The 11,923-nt window shown below is 50.9% G+C and overlaps 2 long non-coding RNA genes across 2 annotated transcripts; one reads left to right on the top strand and one right to left on the bottom strand.

Moving 5' to 3' along the window:
• Positions 1–8,067: 8,067 nt before the first annotated feature.
• LOC122128898 lies at positions 8,068–10,251 on the top strand. The gene is made up of 2 exons (XR_006151684.1): positions 8,068–8,939; positions 8,980–10,251. It is a non-coding gene; the product is annotated as an uncharacterized LOC122128898 (long non-coding RNA).
• Positions 10,252–10,559: 308 nt separating this feature from the next.
• LOC116219837 lies at positions 10,560–11,852 on the bottom strand. Its single transcript, XR_004163323.1, has 2 exons — positions 11,820–11,852; positions 10,560–11,692 (listed from the first exon to the last, which is right to left on the bottom strand). It is a non-coding gene; the product is annotated as an uncharacterized LOC116219837 (long non-coding RNA).
• Positions 11,853–11,923: the final 71 nt, after the last annotated feature.

Here is an 11,923-nt window from a genome sequence, read left to right as displayed (position 1 = left end):
TGGAGGTGGGGTCTGAGCGCACTGACATGCCGCTACGGCGACAGGGCGACGGTGACGAGGAGGAGGATGAAGATGTGGAGATGGCCAGCGAGGCTGTGACCGAGAGCGGTCTGGAGAGCTACGGCAACGCAGACGACGACGACCAGGACTTCCCTGACGACGATCACCTCGACAACCTGGACCAGTTGCCTCCTGTGGCCCGGCTGGCTCAGGCCTGGGTGCCAGTGGACCCCTTCCCCAGCCCGTGGGCCCAGTGCAACCCCATCCCCCCTGAGTCTGAGCCCAGCACCCCTACTCAGGAGCTCTCCGCTGCCCTCAACACCCTGTCCTTGAACTCCTCACCACCCGCGCAAGGGCAGGAAATCCACCCGTACCCACCTGCCTTCCCCTCTGTGCCCAGCCACGAGGGCCTAATCCTGGGTGTCCAGTCGGAGGGTGGCAGCCTCCTTCCTCCAGACCTGGGCTGGTCGGCTCACAGTCCCCTGGAGGTTCCACCTCTCGGGCTCGGGCAAGAAGGTGAGGTGACACCTCTCGGGCAAGAAGGCGAGGTGACACCTCTCGGGCAAGAAGGCGAGGTGACGCCTCTCGGGCAAGAAGGCGAGGTGACACCTCTCGGGGTGACACCGGCGGCCGCAACAGCTTCTGCTTCTCCAGCCCCCTCCACACTTCCGGACATCGTCCCGGCAACAAGCCACTCCTGGAGGGAGGCGGTAGTGATGACCGGCTCGCCCGTCTCCTCTGCAACGGAGGACGAGGCGAGCGACACGGAGGGCGAGATGCTCCTGGATGACCCAGCGGAGAAGGAAGTGCAGGCGAAGGAGCCGGCAACGGAGCAGACTGCTCCTCTCCCCATCCTGGAGGAACACGAGGAGCTGGCAACGCCTGGAGCCAGCGAGGAGACTCCCTCATCCGGACTGGGGAGCGTGCCGTCCCCTCTGGGGAGCGTGCCGTCCCCCCTGGGGAGCGTGCCGTCCCCCCTGGGGAGCGTGCCGTCCCCTCTGGGGAGCGTGCCGTCCCCTCTGCGGAGCGTGCCGTCCCCCCTGGGGAGCGTGCCGTCCCCTCTGGCCGAAAACGGCCTCCGGAGCCCCGGCCTCCTCTCCCTAGAGGAGCCATCCGCCGAGGAGCCCAAGGAGCCGCAGACGATCCCCGAGCCCAACGCCGAGGAGCCCAACGCCGAGGAGCCCAACGCCGAGGAGCCCAACGCCGAGGAGCCGAATGCCGAGGAGTCGAACGGCGAGCCTGGGGAGGGAGTCGAGCCGAGCCCTCCCTTGGGCCTGGAGCAGGAGGGGTACATGCAGTGCGGGAAGCCCGAATCGGAGCAGCCGAGCCATGGAGAGCAGAACGGGGAGGCCCCCCCTCGGCAGCCTGGGGGACTGGAGGGCTTTCTCCAGCTATGCCCCGCCCCGTCCCTAGACCCCTTCCAAGACAACCCGGAAGTCGCTGCGCAGCCGTACTTCACCACCTTTGGGGAAAAGAACGACGACGCGTTGGCAGGTAACGTATAAACTCCGCCCCCCCCCCACCACCCAAACTCACAAGCCCCACCCCCTATTAGCACAAAGCCCCTCCGCTTCCCTGAGAAGCTGACGTGCTCGTTCTTCTGCGTTGATGTCATCAGTGTGTCTGTTTACCATCTCTCTCTCTTCGTCGCAGAGCGAATCTGAAAAGAGAGAACGATATGACAAGAAAAAAATAAATAGATAAAAAAACGAATGGATGGAGGAAAGCTAAAGACCAAAGCGGCTTGTGGCCACCAGTGCACCTGCTCCAGCTCCTGTATGTGCAACGACTGGAGTGAACTATTACAAATGGATGTTGTTTGGTTGGTTGGTTTGTTTGTTTCTTTGTTTCTTTGTTTGTTTCTTCCTTAATTTTATAATTAATGTCACGAGGAGCAGATGGAGCCGGCATGGGTTGTTTGTGACCAGGTGTGTTGAGAACCGTGAACAGGAATGTTGAAACGACCAATGTTGCTCATTTTTGCACTAACGCACACGCACACGCACACGCACACGCACACGCACACGCACACGCACACGCACACGCACACGCACACGCACACACGACCACGGACTGTACTTAACGCTGCACTTTAGGGAGGGGGGGGGGGGGGGTGGGATTTAACAATCACACACACACACACACACACACACACACACACACACACACACACACACACACAAACCTACCCACCCAGTTACGTTCACACACACAACCACACGCCCCTGCGATGTCCTCTGCTCCTCTTTGTGGATCTCCTACTGAAACTGACCTCTCTGGCTTGGAATAATAAAGGTACAAAGTTTAGCTCTTCGCCCTCTCCGCTTTTTACTTCACCTCCAGCAGGGGGCAGCAGGTGGAACGGGATTGGCTCAGATGCGGGCCTGGACACTGTGTGTGTGTGTGTGTGTGTGTGTGTCTGAGATGGGGGTCAGCTCCGCTGTGTGTGTGTGTGTGTGTGAGACCGCTCCGCTGTGTGTGTGTGAGAGACGTGGGTCGGCTCCGCTGTGTGTGTGTGTGTGTGTGTGTGTGTGTCGTGGGTCGGCTCCGCTGTGTGTGTGTGTGTGTGTGTGTGACCGCTCCGCTCCACTGTCACCTGCTGCCTTCCTTCATGTCTGCAGATCTTAAACTACTCTTCCACAACAACAGCAATGTGATACACGCACACACACACGAGCACACACACGAGCACACGCACACACACGAGCACACACACGAACGCGTGCACACACACACACGAGCACACACACGAGCACACACACGAGCACACACACAGAATATCACAAGCATCTGAGCCAGGCTCGGCTCATACTACGCATGCACCTGTGTACACATACAACACGTAAACACACACACTATACACGTACATGCACATGCACACTACACGTGTAACACACACAGTACACGTGTACACACACACACACACATACTACACGTGTACACACACATACATACTACACGTACACACACACACACACACACACACTACACGTGTAACACACACACACACACACACACACACACACACAGTACACGTACACACACACACACACACACACACACATACATACTACACGTACACACACACTCACTACACACCATTTCCCAGACAAAGTAATTGAGCATGTCTCTGATGTAATGTGATCAATACCTCCTTGATCAAATTGATTTTACTTCTAGACCAGGTTTGCAGAATGTAGCAGGTTGCATTTTTTTGCAGCTACGTGTGTGTGTGTGTGTGTGTGTGTGTGTGTGTGTGTCTGTGTGAGATTAGTAGATGTGTTTTTAAAGGTGTATATTTAGCAGGATACTCGCACACATTCAAATATGCATATAACAGGCAATACATGACACACACACACACACACACACACACACACACATATACATACACACACACACACACACACACACACAGAGAGTATGTGTGTGTGCGTGTGTGTGAGCTCTCTTTATCCCCCTCTTCGTTACCCTCCCCATCCCCTTATTGGAGACGGATGAGGAACAGAAACCTCCAACCCTGCAGCATCTGGATAGAAGCAGTCTGGAGCAAGGTGCCTCTCTCCCCCTCTCTTTCTCTCTCTCTCTCTCTTTCTCTCCCTCTCTCCCTTCCCCTCTTTCTCCCTCTCCTTTTCCCTCTCTCTCTTTCCCTCTTTCTCTCCCTCCCCCTCTCTTTCTCCCTTCCCCTCTTTCGCCCTCTCCTTTTCCCTCTCTCTCTTTCCCTCTTTCTCTCCCTCCCCCTCTCTTTCTCCCTTCCCCTCTTTCGCCCTCTCCTTTTCCCTCTCTCTCTTTCACTCTTTCTTTCTGCCCCTCTCCTTCTCTCTCTTTCTCCCTCTCCTTTTCCCTCTCTCTTTCCCTCTTTCTCTCCCTCCCCCTCCCTCTCTTTCTCCCTTCCCCTCTTTCTCCCTCTCCTTTTCCCTCTCTCTCTTTCACTCTTTCTTTCGGCCCCTCTCCTTCTTTCTCTTTCCCCCTCTCTCTTCCTCCCTCATTGTGTCCATCTGTTGTCTTTCTCGCTCTTCTATCTCCTTTGTCCTTATCTCTGCATGTCTTTCATTCCCTACCCTTCACTTCCTCAAATTTTCTTTTCCTTTCCTTTCTTCCGCTCGTTCCCTTTATCCGCTTCACTTGGTTCCTTCCTTTTCTTCTCCTTCATCTCATCCTCTCCTTCATCCCCTCTTCCTCTCCATCCCCTCCTCTGGTGAGAGAGGGAGACGACATGTTTTCAGGCCCTCCTTTGTTCTCCTCCCACTCGGAGCCACAGGGAAGCATGGCATGCAGGCTGATTGGATCTTGGAGTTTGATGCACTGTGCTCTGGCTTCTTCACACAGTCAAAAAAGACTACACTACCCACATCACCTTGCTGCATGGGTTGAGCACTTCCTGTCTGTCTGTTGGCATGATGTCACTGCCGCACCCAGGGGGTCATATGTTTTTTTTGTTGGTTGTTTTTCTCTCACAAGCATTTAGTTTATTTGAACACCAAGGTTTTCGTTTGTTTGTGTCTTTGAACACTAAAGTTATTGCACATGCAGGTCGTGGCTGTTTGTCTTTTTGAGCACAAACGTTTGCACTGAAACAGGGTCCCTTAAAGGGTTTCTGCCGGTCTCTCCTCTCTTTGCGGATTTTTGGTTTGCTGCTAGCTGCTGTCACTGCTTACACTTCTTGGACCAAGCGCACACACTCACTCTCTCACTCTTTCATTCACTCACGTGCGCACACACACTCTCACTGGTGCCACAGCATCCCTTCTTCACAGGACCCCTCTGTCCATTTGCTTCCCATAATGCTTTGCCTCTTCAGCCATCTTATGACCTCATTTGACATGTGTACTCAAGTTTTTATTCTCTCTCTCTCTCTCTCAGGATGGGACGTAGTCCTGGCGATACCCAGGCCCCGCCTCCGAACCTCTCGCACCAATCAGACGCCACCCGCCGCAGCCACCACCACCGCGCCTCCTCCTCCTGCGCTGCCGCGGCTGCCGATCGGCGACCTTCCTCCCAGGATGCAGCGGGGCGAGCCCAACGTGCAGCTGCGACGCCTGCAGGAGCACCAGCGCCACCTGGAGGAGATGGACAGCCTGCGCAGGCAACGGCAGGAGCGGGTCAGTGGGGGCGCCACGCAGCCGGACGAGGATGATGAGGAGAAAAAAAAAAACCTCGACCATGAAGCGGAGGTAGAGGAGGTGGAGAAAGAGGAGGAGGCGGCGAAGACTGAAGAGGAGGTGAAAAAGGAGGAGGCGAAGACTGAAGAGGAGGTGCTTGAGGAGCAGAGGAGAGACCTGCTGACCCTTCAGCTGCAGCATCAACAGCAGGAGTTCCAGCAGTGGCAGCAGCAGCAGAGCAGCAAGCGTGAGGAGGTGCAGGAGGAGCAGCAGGAGCGTGAGCAGGAGGTGGACCCGCGGCTGCAGATCCGTCTGTGGCAGCAGGAGCTGGAGGAGCAGAGCCAAGCCCAGGCCGCACCCCTCCTCTCCCCCTCCGCCACCTCCGCCCTCTGCACCATCTACGAGGCCATGGAGGGCGAGGGAGAGGAGGAGGAAGAGGAGGAGGAGCCGCAGGACGAGGAGGAGGAGGAGGAGGAGCAGCAGCAGCAGCAGCAGCAGCAGCAGGAGGAGGAGGAGGAGGAGAGGAGGGCAACGAGGGAGGAAGAGGAAGAGGGGGAACGGAGCGACCGCAAGGAGCCCAGCTCCAGCACAGGAACTCCACCCCCAGAGCAGGACTACAGCTCCCAGAATTCCCTGCTCACGGACACGGCCAGCCCCAGCTCACCCGAACAGGACGACGACGACGACGACGACGGTGGCGGCGACCACAGCGATGACGACCGCCGCCGCCGTGAGCGCCTCCGGGCGCTGGAAGAGGAAGTGATGTCGTCGTCGGGGCTGGACTGGGGCTGTAAGGCGGGGCTGGTGCAGCAGCTGATTGGCCAGTCCCTGCTGCTGACGGGCCAGCGCTGCTCCCCGCTCCTCCTCATGAAGGGCGGGTCCGGGGGGGGGCTCTGGGCCCGGGGGGGGGCGGCGGGGGGACCCTCAGCCCTCTGGAGAGCAGCCTGTGGCCCCAGATCCTCCTGCCCCCCCACGCCACCGCCACCGTCACGGCCGTCAGCAGCTTCGCACCGGAGTCGCAGGGCAGCTCGGCCCCGCAGGGGGAGTGGACCGTGGTGGAGGTGGAGACGCATCACTGATACACACACACACACACACACACACACACACAGGGGGAGTGGACCGAGGTGGAGACGCATCACTGACACACACACACACACGCCAGCAAACCCACTGCAAAAAGACACGCACTGGAATAATATGACCACACCACACACACACCACACACACACACACACACACACACACACACACACACACACACACACACACCAGCACAACCGGAAGATACACACAGACCAGCATAACCGCAATAACAACTTTACCAAAAGACAAACACCAGCACAGAGGCACCAGTAGAGGGGACAAGACACACACACACACACACACTCACAAGCACACCAAAAAAAACGTGCTTGTGCCAAAACACACACACAAACATACAGCTGCATCACTGCCTCTGCTTGAACTGTAGCGAATCTTTTGTAGATAGTTTGACGACTCGATGGCTGTCCAGTCTGCTCCTCTGACCTTGAGCTTGGCCCTGCGTCTCCCTTCAAGGTCATGGATCCGTGTTTGAAGTCCACGCAGTGAGACTCCTTAACCTGAAGATTACACCTCAGCCAGTTGATGTAGGGCATTAACGCCAGCCCTGGTCAGGCGTGCGTGTGTGTGTGGACCAGTCCTGGTCGTGTGTGTGTGTGTGTGTGTGTGTGTGTGTGTGTGGACCAGTCCTGGTCGTGTGTGTGTGTGTGTGTGTGTGTGTGTGTGTGTGTGTGTGTGTGTGTGTGTGTGTGTGTGTGTGAGAGAGAGATGAACTTCATCTGCTGGCTTTGGCAACATTTCCCCCTTCAGTTATTTATGTATTTTTTGTTGTTGTTGTTGTTAATGTCTTCATTGTTATGATTTGTATTTATTGATTATGTGGCATTTTCTGTGGTTGACCACACTGGCATGTGGGACACGCGGAACCCCAGGTGCACTGAGGGCATTAGGGCCATGGCATGTCGCCCCCTGGGTGAAGTTGAGGGCATTAGGGCCATGGCATGTGGCCCCCTGGGTGAAGTTGAGGGCATTAGTGTTGCGGCATGTTGACTCTCTGCTGTGACATTTCGCCCCCTGATGGAAGTTGAGCAAACTACTGTCTCCACTGTAAGTAGAAACAGGGCTATTATGCCTTGTTGCGCTCGTGTTTTGAGTATTTGTGTTGTCAAGTGTTTTTTTTTTATTATTATTATTATTATTATTATTATTATTATTATTATTTGTAGTGTTTTAGCTCCCCGTGATGTTGACTCTCGGCCAGGATAAATGTGGAGTGTACTGTGGGACCCAGGAGCTCGGGAAGATTCCCTATTCCCATCGGGAAGATTCCCTATTCCCATTCACTTCGCCTTTTGTTCTTTCGTCGTTTAAAATCACTGTGAACTGTAGTACTTTGAGTCTTAAATGTCAGAAGGTCGTACAGAGGTTGTGTGTGTGTGTGTGTGTACTTTTTTAGTTTATTATTGGGATTGAAATGAAGTGCGCTGGTCCAGATAGTTCAGCTGTGTGGTTAGGGTGTATATATGCGCTGGTACTGATACTGCTGTTTGGGAGGGTAGCCATGACGGATCATTGGCCCTTCCCATTGGGCGTTGGGACAGAAGGGAGCTTTCTGATTGGAGGATTCCAAGGGCCATTGTGATTTTCATTGACCTTGCTTCCTGTGCAGAAGTTTTTTTTTTTGTGATGTTTGTTCTTTATTTTCCCCCTAAGTGTCTTGAGTCAGGTGCAAGTTAGGTGTTCTGGAATTATCTCTCTCTCTCTCTCTCAGAAGATTCTAGACACAACTAAAACCGCAGGCAGGGACTGAGTCACATGATAAAACGGTTCTCTCTTATGCAAACAGTCAGACTGTAAAACAAGCACAAGAGTAAAATGCACCATCAACAGGTCTTGAGATGCATGCCCCCCCCCCCCCCCCCCCCCCCCAGTAAAAGTGTATGTAAACTGTTCTTTAAGATGAAGAAAGAAAACACTGTGTTCCTTACCTCTGGTAGTAAGAGTGTGTGTGTGTGTGTGTGTGTGTGAGAAACATGTAGCCTATTAATGTGTGATTTGCTACTCGATCAGGTTCAGGTCATTGTTCGTGCACTGGTCTTTAATCTTTTTGTTGTTCTGTGATTTTGATTGGTTGTCTCTGGGTAGAGTCTGGAGAGTCCATGGATCTTGCCCCGATTGGTTGGCCTTTCATTGCCAGCTGAAGGTTCCGTTTGATGATGTCATAATGAACTCGAGCCACAGTTAGGAATGGCAGTTAATGAAAATTCTAGATTCTTTTACAGTAGAATTCTGACCCTTAATTGCTAGATCAGTTCTAGAGTTGATATCTGGCGTAGTTCTTGCACTGATCACCAAACACTGTGATTTTTAATTGTTTTATTTAATTGTTTTAATTATTTTCTTTTACGTTTTGAAGGGATTCATCACTGTGAAAACAGATGTAAAATATATGAAGGATTTAGATTGAGATCATTTCTAAGGGAGGTGCCAGGAGCCCAACTAATCAGGTTGGGCCTAGAAGATTTGCATCAACAGCCCAATGAAAATATAGGCTTTAAATATAAGGGACCATTCTGTATTGGAAAGAAAGATGTTGTGTGTGTGTGTGTGTGTGTGTGTGTTCCCATAGACTGTGAAGACTACTGTAAAGTCATTGTTTTCGGCTGTTGAGTAATAAGCCTAACCTGATGACTCATTGTCTACCACGTAAGCAAACCAGGAGCGTCATATAATCGGTTTGTTGTCAGGTGTGTGTGGTCTGGTTATCTGTGATCTGTTTGTCAGTGTGTGTGTGTGTGTGTGGTTTGGTTAGCTGTGATTGGCATGTTGTCAGGTGTGTGTGTGTGGTTTGGTTATCTGTGATCGGTTTGTTGTCAGGTGTGGTTTGGGTATCCCGTTGATTGGCTGTAATGCTATTTCTGCCTACATGACTACTTGCTTTCAGTTGACCTTGATCCCATTAGTGCGTGACCTTCAGAGATGTAGATAGATGGATGTACATCTGAACTTCAATGGTGCTCCCAGCGTTGTTAAATGACCAGAACCCTATTTGTGTGGAGGGAGGAAAGTTGACATATCTTTGCCTAAATTGTAAAATAAACTGAATTATTTGAATCGTAGATTCTTAATCGTGTGTAGTCAGTGGTCATGGGTGATGTGGGTGATCCATTTGGATGTGAAGAAATCTGAAGGAGTTTAGGGACACGCTTGAGCTATTCAACACTGAATAGAATGGCTCATCTCTACGGTACGGGAATGGATCTCTACTGTGGCCCTTATCTCTATGGTACAGAGCTGGGTGATCCATTTGGATGTAAATAAATCTGAAGGAGTTTAGGGACACGCTTGAGCTCCTCAACACTGAATGGAATGGCTCATCTCTATGGTACAGGAATGGATCTCTGCTGTGGTCCTTATCTCTATGGTACAGAGTTGTTCCAGAGTCAGCCAGCGTCTTTGTTGAGTTTTGTCTTTGTTCCTTTCGGGTAAAAGGGATGCATTTTTCTCATGTGATTGTCTGTACATTTTGACTTTTTTTTTTACTTTTATTTTCTTTGTAGTTTGTCATTTTGATAATGAAGAACATGATGTTGTATCTCTTTAACTGGGTTGAATTGAAGGACATGCTGTTGTATCTCTTTAACTGTGTTGAATTGAAGGACATGCTGTTGTAATCTCTTTAACTGTGTTGAATTGAAGGACATGCTGTTGTATCTCTTTAACTGTGTTGAATTGAAGGACATGCTGTTGTAATCTCTTTAACTGTGTTGAATTGAAGGACATGCTGTTGTATCTCTTTAACTGTGTTGAATTGAGCCCAATTGCAGACGAAACGGCCCCAGGCCTTCAGTGGATCTGCCGCCAACAAGCGAAAAACACAGACTGCTGACCTCTATGGCTCTGGGGCCCCATGTAGCCTCGTCTCGTTCCGATGTAGCCTCGCCTCGTCTCATCTGGACTGGAGTTTGAGAGCCCTCATCATGAAGTCTATTAGCAAATGAAATCATAAGGTCGTAGGTCAGGCGGAGCGCTGGATCTCTCATGATTTGTGTTCCTCTTTCATTACCAGAATTTGTCTATTGCAAATAAAAGTGACTTTTTCAAACTTTTGTCTACTTGATGGTTTGTGTGTGTGGGTTTTGGGGGGAGGGTGTTATTTATTGTTAGACCTGCATTTTTGCCAGGTAATTATTTAGTCACAGTTTTTATTGGACGCTAGTAAGATGTGTGTGTACATAGTTTAGTGACAAACCTGGGTAAGTTAACTGAGTGTGTGTATGTGGTTTAATGATAAACCTGGGTAAGGGGGGTCATTGCAGTGTCCGCATTTAGAACCTTTGAAATGTATTTCACCATTAAACCCCAGCGGTGACCCAGGAAGCAGACCAATAAGCACAGACACCCATCACAATATAGCCTTAATAATAACACTTTTTAATATGAACATACAACTTCAAACAACCTGTCAATCAACTAAACAGTTCCATTCTGGAACACTATTTTTTTTTTTTTAAACGGACGGCTTCTCCAGAGAAATTAACAGATTTAAAAAAAATATTGTTACTGGAGATTACAGAAACAGAAACACTTTAAACTACAGAATAGTGAACTAAGCAGAAGATTGTGTCTGATGTATGTAATGTATAGTATGTAAACATATACTGAACGTGAGGTCAACATTAACCCCATCAACAAATATATATATACAGTGGACAACAATCGAGTGAGAACAGCGGGGTTGAACTGATGACTACAAATGTAGCGCTTTGAGAACTAGAACTAGAATATCTATGCCATTCTTGGGTCACAGGAGAGATCTAAAGACTCCACTGTTCCAGATTCCCTGAGCTGGAACTATGGAACTCTAGAATCGGAACTCCCTGCAGAATTCTCCACTTGCAAAGCCACTCTTAATTAGGCTGCTTCCTCAAACTGCCCCATTTAACTGCTTTGGAATCTTTAATCCACTCTTCCTTATTAACCCATGGCTTTCAGTGCCACTTTCATGAACAGAATGGATGCCCCCCTCAAGAACGTCAGATACCCCTGAAGCCCTACCAGCCCCCCTCTTCTCCTGCCCCTCAAGCACATCAGACACCCCTAAAAACCTACTATAGCCATGGTAGTGTGGTCTGATTGGTTGTTATAGCCATGGTGCTGTGGTCTGATTGGTTGTTATAGCCATGGTGCTGTGGTCTGATTGGTTGTTGTAGCCGTGTTGCTGTGGTGTCATTGTTTGGTATAGCCATGGTGCTGTGGTCTGATTGGTTGTTGTAGCCGTGTTGCTGTGGTGTCATTGGTTGTTATAGCCATGGTGCTGTGGTCTGATTGGTTGTTATAGACATGGTGCTGTGGTCTGATTGGTTGTTGTAGCCGTAGTGCTGTGGTGTCATTGGTTGTTGTAGTCGTGTTGCTGTGGTCTCGTTTGGCTATCATAGGACAGCAGCGCCTCCAGCAGGCAGTCGGTGGCACTGCAGGTGGACGGTTCTGTTGCCCCCAGCTGAAACAACTGCTGATACTGCCCCCGAGGAATCCCACACAAGATCCTACACACACACACACACACACACACACACACACACACACACACATGCTGTTACATCACATATGATCCTACACACATATCTATAAACACAGTATAAGGTGTGTGTGTAAGGGTATGTGTGGTCTCACCACTCGTAGATAACATCCATCTGTGGGATAAGGAGTGTGTGTGTGTGTGTGTGTGTGTGTGTGTGTGTGTGTGTGTGTGTGTGTGTCTCACACCACTCGTAGAT

The sequence above is a fragment of the Clupea harengus genome, chromosome 26, assembly GCF_900700415.2.
Source record: "Clupea harengus chromosome 26, Ch_v2.0.2, whole genome shotgun sequence".
NCBI classification, from domain to species: domain Eukaryota; kingdom Metazoa; phylum Chordata; class Actinopteri; order Clupeiformes; family Clupeidae; genus Clupea; species Clupea harengus.
This window is presented reverse-complemented; position numbering and strand designations above follow the sequence as displayed.